The sequence below is a fragment of the Protopterus annectens genome, chromosome 2.part1, assembly GCF_019279795.1.
Source record: "Protopterus annectens isolate FY-2018-M chromosome 2.part1, PAN1.0, whole genome shotgun sequence".
Lineage (NCBI taxonomy): Eukaryota > Metazoa > Chordata > Ceratodontiformes > Protopteridae > Protopterus > Protopterus annectens.
The window spans coordinates 1,073,077,793-1,073,095,957 of record NC_056729.1 but is presented as its reverse complement, the minus strand read 5'-3'; positions in this window follow the sequence as shown (position 1 = coordinate 1,073,095,957).

Sequence of the window (18,165 nt, the reverse complement as noted above, 5' to 3'; positions counted from 1 at the left end):
CATTAGAGAAGGCTCTTCATTGTAATAAAACACTTCTTATAGCATCTATACCATAATCATTTGGTATACAAGTAAACAGGTTCTTAACATCCATGATAACCATCAAAAGAGAAGATACATCATTTTTGGCAATGTATTCATTGATATAATTTAAGAAGTGCATAGTATCTTTCAATATGGTGTCAATCATAGGAACAACCTTCTTTAATTTACCTTCAACATAAACAGAAAGTGATTCAGTAACCCAACCACCTCCCGACACAATGGGTCTCTTGGGGGTGGGGTAATACCAAAGATTTATGTATTTTGGGGAGTCTCTTGATCACTGGAATAACCGGGTGAGTCACTTTCAAAAAAACATAATCTCAGTGAATGATCTATTCATTAATAGTTCGTGTAAATAATCATGTACCCTATTTCTAACTATTCTAACATAAGATCTATCCACTTTAACATACACATCACGATAATCCTGCATTTCATTCATATCTCTGACGTAATCAATCGTATTCATAAGGACAACCAACCCACCTTTATCAGCCAGTCTAATAGCTAACAAATCATTGTTCATTAAGCCTTGTAAGGCTTCTTTCTCTGTGTTTGTCAAATTATGAAAAGCACTCAAGTCTCCCTCTTTCAATATCTTTATACAGGGCATCTTCACACATTTTAATAAACAATTCAATGTGGGCTGGTAACGGTGGAAAAAATGTACTTGATCTGCGATATGTAATAGTATCGCCATCATTATCAGAAGCATTAGAGTCATTAAACAATAATTTGCAAGCAAGATTTTAAGCAAAAAGTCTTACATCAGTCAAAGTGTCTGTTAGTTTCATTGCCGTAGCTGGAATGAAGGATAAACCTCTATTCAATAAGGACATCTCACTAATAGATAAGTTATAATTAGATAGGTTTACAACAAAACTACCTATCTGCATGTCCTCCGACTGTGCATTTGGCCCCGGTCTCCTGAGAACTTCCGTTTTTGTCGCCCCCCCAACTGACAGATCAGTTGAAGGTTCTTTGCTGAATTGGTAGGAGTAAAAAATGCTCAATACTTCCGTGTTTTACAGGAGCCAAAGATTTGGGCCGTGCTCCTGCCTGTGCATACATTAGCACTTGTTGATTGGGCGGAGGCATAGAATCTCCAGAATCACCGCCTACTTCTTGATCAATCACTGGCATCACTGGAGTTATTTCCAAATTTAAAACTGCTTGGGTAACTGAGGAAACTATTGGAGTATTTTCTGTTTTATTCAATTCATTAGAATTATTGTTATGAGTCACTGATTCACTATTAAACCTCGGCCATACAAAAACATAACCAACATGAAAATCATTATAATCCTGCTTTAGTTTTCTTTGTTTGGTTTGCTGCAGTCGGGATTCATATAAAAGTACATTAGAGCACATATTGTCTAGTGCCCACGTAATAACACCCAATGTTATTACGTTGGCAAAACTACTCAGAGGCTGAAGGAACGTATTAGTAAACACTTATATGAAATACGCAAAAAGAATGAATTGAATGCTTTGACCAAGCATGTAATGACATTTCCTGAACACCGGTGTTTGTTTAGGGTTTTACAACCAGTGTACAATAATATCAGAGGGGGGTGATACCAATAACTTCCTTGTACAACAAGAACTTCATTGGAAACTGAGGTTACAAGCGCATAAATATCCAGGAATAAAAAACAGTATCTCTATTAAGTCTGTATTGAAGGACGCAGGCTGAGAAAAGTTTGAATCTGTGTTCTGTGTTTTTAATGCTCAGTTGATATTCAATTAGCTTTAATTGTTATGAGCTGTTGATATGTTATACTATTGTATTTAATCTGAAGGTTTTTATTTGATTTTAGAGGATCTGATGAAGCGTACTTGATACGTGAAAGCGCTTGTCCTATTTTATGGTTTGTGTCAGTATTAAAAGGGACTTTTTATTGCCGTGGCTGCCCTATTGGTATTTTGTTATCATGGTCAAGATCATATGAGCGAGGTTCCAAAAGCACGAATTACAAAAAAAAAATCTACTTTGTTGCAGGGTCAAGCCCCTCTGCACCCCCATGTGTGTGACTGTCTCTCCCATACCCCCTGCAAATGACATATACCAACTCCAAGATAGCACTACAGTAGAGAAAAGGGTAAATTCCCCATCAAAGTAATTCTGTGTAGATTGCAGTACAGTGGGAACTGGGGAATTCACCCTTTTCTCCACTGTATTCCAATCTCAGAGCTGGTATATATAAGGGTGTGGGGTTGCTGCACCCCACATGGGAGGTGCAGGGGGGCTTACCACTTGCAAAAATGTAGATTTGTTTTTATTTTTTTTCTGTTTTCATAACCTCAATGAAATAATATCAACCCCTTAGGACAAGGTGTACATGAATGGTCAAATATAAAGGACAACTCTTACAGCATTTAAAGGGGAGTGATATAACCTGCTTGCTTAGAGTGAACACAGTTTCACATAGTGGAAAATTTGTTTTAATTTTATTTGCCTTAATTCTTGACAAAGCAGCAAAATTTTTAAGCCCTGCTTATTCTTGTGTTGGAGTCCGGTTCATTTCTAAGGAGCACCCAGCTGTCAACAAATAAAGGAGTTTCCAACTTTGTGCTCCTCAGAAAACACAGCTGTCAGCAAATAAAGGAGCAGTGACCTTGAATGGATTTTAGTGCCAACCTGAAAGATTTGGGTCTTGAAAAAAAAAACATTGTGACAGGGATTCACTTGTCAGCAAGAAAGACAATGGGAAGAACGGTCATCTGTGTGTCTTTATGTAAGGAGAAATGAGCAGGAAGCTGTGTGTTAGAGAAGACTAAAGATATAGGGGCATGGTACAATGTCTGGTCAGCTTATATGTAGGATTACCACCTGTCCCACTTTACAAGGCGCAGTCCCTCTTTGGGCAGTTGCATCCTGCAAAAAAACTGAAAAAAATGACAAATGTCCTGAGATTGTAGGACAAAAATATTTCCTGCATTTTCTTTAGTAGGTGCATAAAACAGTTATTTCGTATCTGAAACACCTAATTGTTATAAGAAACAGAATAAGCAACTAAAATGCTACAAGAATAAGTTTTTATTTTGGCAAAAAAGTGAAGTTCTTATATTTGTACTTGCTGTGGATATGTTTTGCCCTGCAAAATTTGACATTTCTATAAAAAATGTCCCACTTTGGGCATTTGAAAAGGTGGCAACCCTACTTATATGCATTTTCCTGGAAAGTCAAAGGCATAGCCAGTGGCTTAAATTGAATGCCATTTCTAAATCCATGAAAATGGCAGTAGACAGCTATGGTTTATTAGACGATTTAACATTTTGCATAAGGGTAATCACAACCATCAAATGGCCTGTAGCTGAGCATACAGGTATGAATCCTGTCTGATACTGAGATACTTCTGATAAAGGATGCAACATGCATACACAGTAAGCTTTTTGCATTTATTTTAATGTCACCATTTATGAGAGAGAGATTGAGAGAGAATATGTAGTTTCTCACAACCAAAAATTCTGTACCCATTTTAATGTTCTACTGTGAATGTCTTGACACCTGAAAGTTGACACTTCAGAAGAATGAAAAAAATGCCTGAAAATTAAGGGGGTGAAAAACTCCTTCTCTATTTTTTTTTTTTTGAGGGGGGTGGCTTGCACCCCTCATCCTCCAAACTTTCCTATATCAGCTCCATGATCACACCAACTCAAAGAAGGGACAAATCGTCCTAAAAAAGTGAATAATTTTCTGTGTACAATTAAAACCCACTCTGGCAATGATTTCCTATGAAGAAAAGCATTTGGCCTTATGCCATTTGTCTTTTTTTTTCTCCAGACTACTGACACTCAGGGAATTTCTCTTCAACATTGTATAGGGAAGACTCATTTGAAGAAAGACTGTAGTTAATAAAGCATAGGATAAAGGAAGGCCTTACCTTTACTTTGATTATGCCTATAGAAAACCATTAGCTCTGGTATGATTAATGATGCCATGATTAATGATGACATGCAGAGATATACTTTCACACTCAGCCCATCAAGCCATGATGCCTTTCACCTAGGAGTAGTACAGACTGCTCTAAGTGTTTGACTGCCTCTGGTAGGACTGGGCAGAGAATGTCTCTGTTCAGGAAAGGGTCATAGGACCAGTCTGCCTGCCAGGTTAGCACATGCAAATAAATAAATAAATGAAAACAATCATCGTCCAAAGGCATAACTAGAGCCAAAATTCCTTTAATCCATTAAGCTCTTTCATCCTTAACAGGATTTCTTTGGAATAAAATAACATTTTTCCAACATTTAAATACCATGGGACCATGGGAATTGAAATTGGAGGAAAGCGAGCTTATGTGGCAAATTCGTACTTTTGCACATATAACTCCAGGATTAAACGAATATGCCTCCATAAAGTGTATTTTAAAGCTCAAAGCCCTTCATAGATAAAAGAATATAATAATATAAGTTTTTTTTTATATATACACATGTATATTTATACAGGCTCTGGATTGCATTGCGAAGTGGAAATTCTTTAAGATTCCAAGAGCAGGCTAAGTTATTTCTTACACTTATTTCACTGAACTGCACTTCTGAAATGCTTATAATTGTGCTATATAGTTGATCTACTATATTTTTGCACTGTTATAAAGCTTTTTTATTGTTTCACTGCATTTATGTACTGTTTTATACTGTTTTAACATTACTTAACTGTAAACTGCTTTTTCATACTGAGAGTTGTATTTTCTGTTTGTGAGTGCTCTATCTGATCTTTTCTGTGCATTTTTGTCTGTTACAGTTAAAAGCATTCTCGAGTCTGCTCCTTGATCTGTTTAAAACTTTTATTTAGTGGCTACAACTGGGAACTGTAATAGTGTGCATTACTATAACTGCTTTTTTTATTTAAATTACTAAATTGTAAACTGCTTTTTCATACTGAGACTTATATTTTCTCTTTGTGGGTGTTCTTTCTATGCTTTTAAAGTTAGGTTTCTGTGTTGTGCTCAGATGGCATAATCTTGATAGAGGCCTGTTGTCTAAGCTGGTAGTTTTGTGAGTTTCCTGTGTTTCTGGTGGCCATTTTCTGCTGATTGTCTTCATTATTATTGAGAGTAACAAGGCCTCCTGACCTTCTGTAGTACGAGTAATTGGGGAATAGCAGGGGCTGAGTAGTAATCTGATCTTCCAACTCCTCCATTCTTACTGCTATATAAACCCTGTGTCTTATAAAGGTTCTGCTTGTATTGTCAGGCTCTGGATTGCATTGCATAAGTGGAAATTCCTTAAGATTCCAAGAGCAGGCTAAGTTATTTCTTACACTTATTTCACTGAACTGCACTTCTGAAACGCTTATAAGTGTGCTATACAGTTGATCTACTATATTTTTGCACTGTTATAAAGCTTTTTTATTGTTTCACTGCATCTATGTACTGTTTTATACCATTTTAACATTACTTAACTGTAAACTGCTTTTTCATACTGAGAGTTGTATTTTCTGTTTGTGAGTGCTCTATCCGAGCTTTTCTGTGCATTTTTTTGCCTGTTACAGTTAAAAGCATTCTCGAGTCTGCTGCTTGATCTGTTTAAAACTTTCATTTAGTGGCTACAGCTAGGAACTGTAATTTTTCCCACCCACTCTCCCTAGTGTTGTGTTTTCTTATACTTGGTGGCTTTGCAGTTGCCCGCCCATACTGTATATTTGATGTGTGACACTCCTCCCAGTCTAGTCTCATTAGTTCACTCTAATAGAGAACATTTCTGAAGGCCAACCCACTCAGATTCTTAACGTTGAATTAACTTCTGTTCCAGCTTTCTCCATTTCCACTTTACTGGAAAAAAAATCATTCTAAGCTTGCTTCCCCTGTTTCCTGTGACAGGTCAGATACGGATTTGCTGTGTCCAGTAATTTGTGAGCTCCTAAGTCCCCCCACCACTTAACTGGGGTTAAACTATTCCTGGCACCATAAAGTCTGTTCTTTAAAATTTCCCTTGCAACTAGCCAGGTTTTTAGTTTTAGCACTCATCTGTTTCTTTGATCTCTGCACTTGTTCAGAACTCATTGTAAGCACTAAATAAGTTACAAATTACTACAGCATTCAACTTTCCTCACTTGTCTAGAGGAAAACAATTTTTAGTACTTAATAAATAAGCACCTATTCAGGCATGTCTAAAGGTCAGCCCCCGGTGTTTTCTCCTGTCTACCTGATGAATCTGGGCATCTTGGGACAATGCAGCAATTGCCTCATGTACACAGACAACCCTCTCCTCCTACCACCCAACACTATGACCTGTGAGAGATGCACTTATATAGCCAAACTGGAAGCAAAGCTCTCTTCACCAAAGACTGGCCCGGACAGTCAAGAGGAGAAAGTAAACACTTGCACCGCACCACACTCATCACATAGTCCCTCCAAAACCTACACCACCAAAACACACACACAGAACCACAAAACACACACCTACACTCGCGGAGGCTCTCAGTACAAATCTGCCCAAACAACAGGGACATCCAAAGCAGAAATGCAAGCAACCTCCACCCCCCAACACAACCCAAATGACACATAGCCCACATACTCAGTGTGCCACTTAACTACAGCCCATAAGGCATAATGTACCCAACACTCTAGTCATAGGTGACTCTATAATCAGGCACAATGATGTTCCACTCACCAGGCTAAACAAGGAAAAAGTTACTGTCAGCTGCCTGTCAGGTGCCAGGATACACCACATAATGCATGCACTCAGGTCACTCCACAACAAGTACAAATATGACTCTATCATTGTCCATGTTGGTGTGAATGCCCTGAGATGTACCTCCCTGGACTACATGAAAAGAGACATGGAGGAGCTCTCCAATCTTGTAGCCCATGCCGGTATGACCCTAGCCCTGAGTAACATCCTGCCATCACCCAGAATGACACCACAGTACAAGGACAAAATGATTGACTTTAACAATTGGCTAAGCTTCTGGTGTCATTCTAAGGGAATCCAGTATCTGTCTGCCTGCAATGACATGATCGACAGACCACTCTGATTTGTCAGAGATGGCCTGCACCTGTTGCCCTTGGGATTCTGGATACTGGCAAAGGCTCTTGCCACCCCTATAGTGCCTTTTTTAGGCAAGGTTCAAATGACAAATTCACCACCGTAACAGGTACAAGCAAGCAAAATCTGAGGGTAGTGCTACTCAATGCTAGAAGTCTAAACCTCAAAATGCACTCACTCGAGGCACTCCTTAAAATGGAGAACATTGACATCTGTGCAGTGACAAAGACCTGGTTCAAAGCTTCAGAGAACATCCCTACATTACCAGGCTATAATTCATACCACACCTTTTGGCCACCAAACCCGGATCGAAACACTAAAGGTGGAGGCGTGTTCATATTTATTAAGGATATACACACCTCCAAGCTAGTTGCTCAGCATAATGCATCTGAGATTATCCAAGTTCAACGAACTCTGGGCAAAACCGCAATCCAGATTGTAGCTTGCTACAGACCCCCCCCACCATGCACCAGGATTCCCACTCCTCTTTTCTTGATACACTGGAAAATATTAAGGTACAACCCAACACTCTAATAATGGCTGATTTCAACTACCCTACCATTAACTGGGAAAACTACTCATGTACCAACTCTTTTGCACAACGTTTTCTGGAAATCATCACTTCCAGCACTTTGGATCTACTTATCCACACCCCCACCAGGGGCAGCAATATCCTAGAACTGGTCATCACCAACATGGGTGACCGGTGTTCCACACCAGAGATCAGCTCGTCGTTGGTCATATCCGACCACAAGCTAATCAGCCTAGACAACCACATCCCGCTCCCACCCCCATTAGGAAAACAACTGTAAAAAATTTCTCCAAAGCCAACTTCACGCTTCTTAAGACAGAAGTGGCAAACTTCATGACACCCATGCAGATGGACAATAGAGGTACGACTGCTGAATCCTACACAAATGCACTTTATAAGCACTTACACGAGTGCATGGGTCGTGCTACCCTAACAGAACCAAGATGCTATCCTCCAAAAAAAGAAAACCAATCTGGTGGTGTTTTGCCATAAACAAACTCTACAACAAAAGAAAGGAACTGTTGCAAAAAAGAGTAAAATCCCATGATTGGGAGAACTCCCTGGTCAGCCTCAGTAAGAAGCTGAGATCCCTCATAAAATCCTCCAAAGCTAGTTATGAAAGCAAAATTGCCACTCATTCTAAAGACAACCACAAAGCATTCTATAGCTATGTCAAGAATCTAAATGGCAACACTCAGATCTGCTCTGAGTTACAGCATAATGACACTAAATATACAGAACTAACTGATATTGCCAACATCCTGGCAGATAGGTTTAGTGCTAACTTTACGCCCCCCTCTCACCCCCTAAAGGGCCCATCTTTATACCAGAAGAATGCAAAGTTCCTGTAATCACGGCTGCACAGGTAAAAACTACACTCTCCAAAGCCAAGAACACAGCATCCATGGGACCTGACAACATCCCAGCCTGCCTTCTACATGAACTACAGAATGAACTGGCACCCCACCTAAGTACCATGTTCAATCATAGCCTCACGTCAGCCTTTGTGCCCATTGAATGGCGAACTGTGACACTTATCCCACTCCACAAAGGGGGGGCCATAACAGACCCCGGGAACAAGCCTTGTCTGCAAGGTCATGGAATGTATCATCATGGAACTCATAAACAAAGATATTGGAGATCTCCAAACTCTGGACCCCACACAGTTTGGGTTTGTAAAAGGCAGATCATGTCTCCTAAATCTGATAGACTTCTTTGAAGTAGTCACCAAAGCCATAGATGCGGGTAAGGTGGTTCACACAGCCTATCTAGATCTTGCCAAGGCATTCGACACCATCCCCCACTCTGGAATTGTAGATAAACTCACTAAACTAGGTATAAATCTCTATGTCACAAGATGCATTGCCAAATGGCTTACTGACAGAACCCACACCGTGAAAGTAGCAGACTCCAAATCAGACTTCAGACCAGTGACAAGTGGAGTACCACAGGGTTCAGTCCTGGGTCCTCTCCTGTTTGGTATCTACTTCTCTGAAGTACAAGCTAACACAGAAGGTCTTTGGCTAACTAAATTCACAGATGACTGCAAACTATGAGTCATAATTGAAACTCCTAATGATGTGGACATCCTACAAAAGGGCCTTACTGAGACAGATGCCTGGTGTCAAAGACATGGTCTCAAGCTCAATGCCAAAAAGTGCATTGTCATCCCCTTTGGTAAAAACTCTGTACCCATGAACTACCACATAGGCGGTAGTCTGTTTAACACCGAAAGTTTGATAAAAGACCTTGGGACACAGGTGGACAGTAGTCTCTCCTTTGATAATCACATTGCCACAGTGGTCAGGAAATCCTTCTACATGGCACACCTCATCACAAAAGGTTTCTCATCCAGAAAAAAAGAGGTAATTGTTCCCCTCTACTCATCACTCATTAGACCCATTATAGAGTACAATGCCCCTTTTCGTATGTACCTCACAAGACATCTACAAAAACTGGAAAGGCCGCAAAAATACCTCACAAAGAGGATTACTAGCCTCAAACAAATACCTTACGCAGACCGTCTCAAAAAACTCCAGCTTTACCCTGTCGCATATCGCCTACTCAGAGGCGATCTCTGCCTACATACAAAGCTATGTCAAACCCAGAGCTGTTGGACATGCTTCACTTAAAGAAATCCCAATCCCTCCGAGCTTCACGCTCTAAGAACCTAAACCTTGTCACCACAATAAACAGAACATGCTGGAGGGATAGATTCCTGTTCCAGAGGCTTCCCATACTCTGGAACAGACTATCTATCTTTGTCAAACAGAGCTCCTCATTAACACTATTCAAGAAAAATCTTGATGATTGGATGGGTAATAGGAAATTCACCCTGGGGATCATCTCTGTGGTTCTGCTTGACAGGGGCACAGGAAAATAATTTTCTTGGGTGGCGAAAGCCAGGGTACCTTTTTGGCTAGGCTTGTATAGGCCCTAGGGCCAATAGTCTAGTACCTACCTATGAACTTATATGTATATATATATATATATATATATATATATATATATATATATATATATATATATATATATATATATATATATATATATATGAAGAAGGATTAAACAGTCTGATGGTAGAGACTGCCACTATACTGTAATATAACATATTCCTTGTTCTTTCGTATTGTTAAATATGAGATCCAATATTGTCAAATCAGAATTATTCCCTTCAAAACATATTAAACATTCTCAGGGCCTGTTCTGCTGATGGATAAGTAGACCGCTCTACTTTATCAGTGATACATACATTTCTGTAAATAAAATGTTTCATTTTATACAAAATGCTTTTCCCAAATACATCTACAAAGCAGATTTTGTAAAAAATAAAACCAGTACTAAAAAAATTAATATATGACAATTACTGACTTTGAGTTTTAGATTTAAGAAAAACTTAAACAAAACAGATGCATTTAATATTTTCTGCAGGTTATTTGAATGCTGTTTCTGATGCATTATTTTGATTGAAAAAATTTCCATAATGTTGTCAAATTTCTATAGCAAATCAAAACTGCTTTAAAAGTAGATAGCATATTTTCTTACCTGGAAAATACTTTGGCAATGTTGCTAAATTAAACACTGTGTCTGGAAGAGGAGAACAAATGAGCTGTCTGTAGTCCGCATACGTTATTGTGCATTCTGTTCCTAAAAGTTAAATGATATAGTAATGAAGGAAACTTCAGCAAAATCAGAAATAGTAAAGTGTTTTGAGTTAAGGGTTCAGATGTATATATATATATATATATATATATATATATATATATATATAGTCAAGATAGTTTAAATTTCAGGAATGTGGCAGGAGACAGTGCTTTGCAGTGTGAGGTTTAAGAACAAAATAACAGACATAATTAATCAAAAAAATGGTTGTAGTAAAATGTATAAAAGGTAAACTGTTATGAATGACATTAGATGAACCAAACATTAATAATCTTCCTGCTTCATTTATTACCATATTCAGTATATAGTACACTCTATGGAAAGCTGTCAGATTAGAATGTTAAAAATACCAGTGCCATCAAACTGATTATCTGCAAGTAATTTCCTCACTTTCAGTTTTTGAACACAGTTTTATTATAAGCATTTCTCCTTGTCTTCATCCCCATTTCATAATTTAACATTACCTCTAACATTCCATGATGAAAATACTTTACTGCCCATAGGAATGCCATTATGGTTGTGGACTTGGAAGGATTACTGCATCACTAGCACTATATTTACAGCCAGTTCAAATTTCATGCACACACACACACACACACACACACACACACACACACACACACACACACACACACACACACACACAGACACACACACACACACACACACGTGTGTGCTTGATACATTATGTACTCTGTGGCCAAAATATACTGCATACAAGCATGGGGAACAGTAGCTAGAGATACAGCTAAAAGAAGTGGTCCTTGTCAAAGTCTGGGGTGGGGGAGCAGGAGTAGCCAGGTACAATTTTGCATAAACAAAGCCTTGATAAAGAGAAAGGGATACATTTGGAGACGTCAGTGGAAGTAGAATATGGCTGTGGTAAGAAGGGATAGAATAATTTGTGTGTTATAAGAATCATAAATTACTGAAGGAAGGCAGTGCAAAAACTGAAAGGGAAGAACTTTTATTGCATGATTCAGTCCTTTAAAGTAGTGAAGGATGTCTTTATACAGAGAAAGACATAAAGAGCCTCAGTGATAAACCTACTTATAGAAGAAAGGGAACTTGAAAAGTGCTGTTAAGTCTCCTTCTGTAATGTTAAAAACAGAAGGCTAGACAGAAACACAGCAGGTACTTAAAGAGGCAGAAGTCAGTGAGGTAAATACAAAGGTATTGACAAAGCCAAAAACATAAGAAAGTCATTGGCTTGAGTTGTTTTTTACAAGAAGGAATAAGAGAAGAAGAAACACCTATAGAACTCCCTCTATGACTGAAGAAAGATACAACACCGATCTGCAGGAACTAGAATCACTTGGTATTAAACCCAATAACATTTCCCTAGGCAATCTAAATGGTCCAACTATAGACTGGGAAACTTACAACACCACTAGTGCACAAGCACAAAGATTATCAATACAAATGCCCTAGAACAATTAGTCAGAGTATCCACTTGGGGCAATAACATCTTTGATCTTCTCCTTACTAATATGGGAGCATCATGCAGTATTTCCATACATATCTTTATCAATTGTTAGTTCTGACTATAAAACCGTCTCCTTTTATATAAAATTTAAACCAGAGATTTCTCCTTTGAAACAAAATTTAAACCAGAGATTAGGTCTGACCATAAAGCTGTCTTCTTTAAAATATAATTGAAACCAGAGATCCCGCCTATGAATTAAAATTGAAACCAGAGATCCCTTCCACCCTAGGAACTTTTACAAATTTCTGAAAGACAGGCTACCTAGTGGTACATTGGCAAGATTTAAATACCCACCAAACCCAGTTATCTCCATTGAATACATGGAAATGTATACCACCTCACTATACCAGCATATAGACAGCTGCATAGATGTATCTGTACCTAGTAAGAACAAGCACAGGGCAAACCCTAGCAACAAACCCACATGGTGGAACTATAATATCATCAAGGTTTACAATAAAATGAAGAATATGTTGGTCAAAGGTAATAAGCTATTTCCCAGAATGATAGAGCCCTCATAACCAAAATAAATAACTTGTGAGCTTAATAAAATCCACCAAAGCCAGGTTTGAGGTTAAAATAGCTACCCAAGACAAAGACAATTACAAGGTATTTTTTCAGTTATGTTTGTAATCTCAAAAGAACAACACAGCAATAAGCTGAGCTCATTGTGAATGATGTTATCTACACTGAGGCGGAAGGTATAGCACCCCTACTGGCCATCTAAATTTAACATTAACTTAACCCCTCTCTTCCCCTTTCGTCTGTCTCTCAAGACATAACTGAAATTGGCTTGCCTCCAGCTATCATGCAAGACCAAGTTCTAAAAGTGGTATCAAAAGTTAAAAATACTGCAGCAGTGGGTCCTGACAATATCCCTGGATGCATTATAAATAGCATGAAACAAGAATTTGCCACACCCCTATCAACACTGTTATCCTCAGCTTCCATACAGGTTATATACCTAGCAATTGGAGAACAGCTACAGTCATTCCCCTACATAAGGTTGGAACCATAAGTCTGACCAGCCTCATATGCAAACCTAGAGAAAGACTTGTCACGGAACTAATCAGTAAGAACATAGAGACACTTCAAACAGTGGACTCATCTTAGTTTGGATTCATCATGGGTATGTCATGCTTACACAAGCTGGTGGATGCTTTTTAAATGGTCAGCAAAGCAATGAATGAAGGCGAAATGGTACACACAGCATACTTTGATCTGGCCAATGCAATCCTTCATTCAGGTATAGTAGAAAAGCTAAATAAATTGGGAAAAAATGCTATGTTACCTGCTGGACTGCTAGCTTGCTCACAGATTGGATGTAGGAAAGCAAAAGAGCAGAAGTTACCTTCGCAGACAGACAAATCACCAGTAGAGTTCCCCAAGGTTCTGTGCTGGGACCTTTCCTGTTTGGCATTTACTTCTCTGACTGATTAAGTTTGCAGATGACTGCAAGCTAGGAGTAGTCATTACTTCCCAGATGACATAACCATCCTGCTGGAAGATGTCTCCCAAATAAATAACTGGTGCCAAAAACATGGACTTAAACTACTGCTAAAAAATGTATTATTGTATTCTTTGGGAAGTTTTCTACCACTGTGAACTACCACATTGACAATGCGCCTCTAAGAATTGACCAAGTTGTTGACGACTTGGGAACTTATGTGGATAGTGACCTAACTTTCAACTGTCATGTCCATTGTTGTATGAAAGTATTTCTGTATTGCACAACATATAAGCAAAGGGATTGCATGTAGATCTAGGGATGTCATTGTCACCTTTTACTCACTCCTCATTAGGCCAGTTATGGAGGACAATGCCCCCCTTTGCCATGTATCTGTTCAGACACATGCAATAACTGGAATGCCCACAGAAATACCTTACTTAAAGGATACAAGGCCTAAACAATATGTTCTACATGGGCCAACTTGAAGCCTTGTTACTATACTTGGTAGAGTGGTAAGAAATTACCTGTGTCTATCATACAAGACATCTTCCAACCCAATATAGATGGATTTTCTGCACATCAGCAAATCAAATGGCATCAGAAATACCTAGTCCAGCTATCTAAATGTCTTCTGCAACATCAACAGAATGGTTTGGAGGGACAGGTATATATTGCAGTGGGCTTCACTGCTGTGGAACATGCTCCCCATTCATGGAAAACAAAGTTTGTCCCTGTCCATATTAAAAAATAACTTGGATCTATTGATATGAAAAAAATACCCCAGGACTGTACCTTGTACTATTAATGGACAGATGCAGCTCCTAAATGCTTTATCCCATACATTGGACCCCTCAAATTATCTTTGGTATGATCCCAGTTATTCTCATTAGGGTTATATATAATTATACACCATGGGATGGGTAAGGCCAGTCTAACACCAAATAAGATAGGTTATTTTGGGTACCAAAGGGAAAGATGGCTAGGCTTAAAATGGAAGATAGCCAAGTACTTACCTATGAATCCATGAATCTATACCTGATTTCATAAATGAAGAGGATATTCCGTTTGCTTCATACCAGTGTACTGATGAAAGTGGTCCTGACTTGGCAGATATACAGGTTGTTGATGAAAAATTTAATTAAGTAAAGTGAGAAGAAGATACATTAATCAAATTCATAGGTTTGTAAGTTCATAGGTTATTTCTAGGCTAATGACCCAGGGATGAATTTTAATCCTAGCAAATCTTCTAAAATATATCTGACAAGTTTTGATACTCTATATAGTTATTTAATGGTATACATAGGCTTGGGGCATGGGTGGGCAAGCATTTACAAGCTACCGCTAAATTTCCAGTTCTCCACCCACTAGTCTAAGTTAAGTTTGCAATTGGTTATGGAACAACTCTGCTTCACATGATGGGAAGCCTGTTCCAGAGAAGGGGAAGTCTCTGAGATGCATACCTGTCCCTCCATCATTTCCTGTTTATGTTGCAGATAAGATTTACATTGTTAGACTGGATAATTCTGATGCTATTTATTTTGTGGATGTACAACAGGTCCTTCAGAGTGGGATCAGAGGATGCTTTCTAATCCAGACATAGATTACCTCTCAGCTGTTTGTAGGAGACCAAGTATAGTAATAGGGCTTTGAGGTTGTCCATGTAGGACATGTTATTTACACCATGTATTCTTATTGTGAGGAACCTGTGCAAATGCACCAGCTATTCCATATGTCTGGTCAGGTACATAAATTGTACTTAATGACTGGTCTCATGAGGGCCACGTACAGTGGAATAAAGACATAGATTTTCCCATGTTTGATAGCACTAGTTCAAGGAGGTCAGCACCCCTAGTGGATGTACAAACGAGTTGGCCCATGGAGTTTATGTTTACAGAGTCTAGGAATCTTTGGCCCTGCATGTTTGGGGTTGTGTGTGAATCTCAGTTTATACTGAGGTAGTTAAAGTTGCCAAAGAATATGGTGTACATTTAAGTATATTATGGGTTTCCTGGGTCATAGAAGGGACCTGTAGCTTGCAAGGATGTTGTACGAGATTTTGCCTATGGTAATTTAGACATGGAGAAGCTCAAGTATATCATACTGTTTGACCACCAAGAAACATCTATAATGAATTATCATTTACGACACAGGCAAGCATACATTTATATAAATGAAAACTAACCATATTGACTTATTTTCAGTTGCAGACATTATACATCACTTATGATCTTCTATATGGTCACTGTCAATCAAATATTATATAGTTCATTCAGCTCCTCCCTTCTCTTAAACCTCTTTCCTCCTCCAAAGCATTATTCTGCATGTATTGCTCCCACAGTTCCCATTTTTGTCTATGTAATTAGCTCTTACCCTTTCTAAATATCCGACTTCCAGTGCTACTGTCTCAGTTAGTAGTGACTTCTAGTATGACTGGTTTAGACTTTGATTTCCACTTTCTAGTAATTGCTTTTTACACAGCCACCAGAATTAAACTTAGCAAAGCCTTACTGAGTCTAGGCAATCTGATTCTGTATCACAACTTAAAAAAATAATTTCCTTAGTTACTCCACGTTGCTCTCCCAGTATTTCTAACAGAGTAGTCTGGAGGGAATTTTTAAAGTATGCCAACTCATTCCACTCCCAAAATATATGTTCCCAATTACCTTTTTCTTCCCCATTCCACCTCTAACATTTGCAGTCTACCTGAGGAAAAATTCTTGGAGTCTGCCTGGGGTATAAAAATACATGTGCAATTTTCTATACTTTGTTGTACATTTGGGAGTTATATGCATATCTTCCCATTGTTTTTTTGTGAATTGCTTATCCAGTCTTTCTTCCCAATTCTGTCTAACCCCCTCTCATTCTTATAGTTAAGTTATCCTGCAGTATTTTATATGCACTACTAATTATCCCTTTTTTTAACAGCAACATTTTCTGTTCTAGATTCTACTAAAAACTCTACCAGTGCTGATCTTTTACTTAGGATCCCCCTATTTATTTTTCTTTGCCTATACAATGATATAATTTCTTGATAGGGAAGGCAGTCTCTATCCTGCAGTCCAAATGTATTCTTGGCCTGATACCTTTCCCATTCTAATTATTTTCTCCAGGGCCGGCCTTTGGTCAACTGGTGCCCTAGGCAAACAGTCTTCACAGCACCCCCCCCCCAACATCACCTAGTACCCAATCCTGATCTACTTATACAATCCAGATTACTGGAAAAACACCCCTACTACAGCAGCATCCGAGGGGGCTGCCTAGTTGGCCTATGCCTAAGGCTGGCTATGATTTTTTTCCCAATACCTTGGATCCTTTCCAATTTTCTCAATTAAATCCCAGACTCCCTTGCCTTTTCTCTGTAGACCTAATTGCAGTCATTACTACTGGCAGAATCTCCATTCTCCTTTCCTGGGTTGGCTTAGTTCTTAGACTACTTTCTGCTACTGTATGCTTTGCAGTGGCATACAGGTAATATTCTGTATGGTTATTGTTATTCTCCTTAAGGATCTGCATCTAAAATCCCCATATCTCCTTATTTCATGAGCTTCACCTGTCTCATCATCATTTCTTTCCATTTTGAAATATAACGTTCTGCTTGTGCTATATACAGGAGCCTTAACTATGTAGCGCTGAAATACCTCTTCAAATCAGGTAATCCCAAACCACCTTGTTCTATTGGAAGGATCAACTTCTGCCATTTGATTCTTGCTCTCTTCTTCTCCCAGATACAATCTTTCAACTCTTTATTAATTGCTGTGATATCCCTCCTCTAAGCTAGTAATCAAGGAGCTTCAATCCTCATCACTGACACCAGTGGGGAACATTCACTTAGAACAAAAATGGATGCACACAATATTTTCAGATGCAGCTCTCTGCACCAAGCACAATTTCCCTTAAGAGTACACTGGGACCACACTGTAATGCAGTGGCTGGGTTTCCTCTCCAGGCCCCAAATAAGACTTCACCTTTCTATGTGCAGAAATCACTGCTCTGTGTCCCTATTCCAAGGAACTGACTCACTTGCTTTGAGATTTGATTTTCTCACACACACACACACACACACACACACACACACACACACACACACACACACACACACACACACACACACACACACACACACACACACACACACACACACACACACACACACACACACACACACACACACACACACACACACACACACACACACACACGCACGCACACGCACAGGCACACACACACACACACACACACACACACACACACACACACACACACACACACACACACACACACACACACACACACACCTGAGAAAGGCTGGCACAGATTTACCCACTATACCACTTCTACCCAAATTATAAGATAGATTCACTGCCACCAGCCAGCTACTTTAAGGATCTTACCAGGGTACCGATTACTCTTAGTAAAATCAATACTTATACAAATGGCAGTATTAACCAAGCAGCAAGACTTTCAGGACCATGAACCCTACAGTACCACCAAATAAATGAA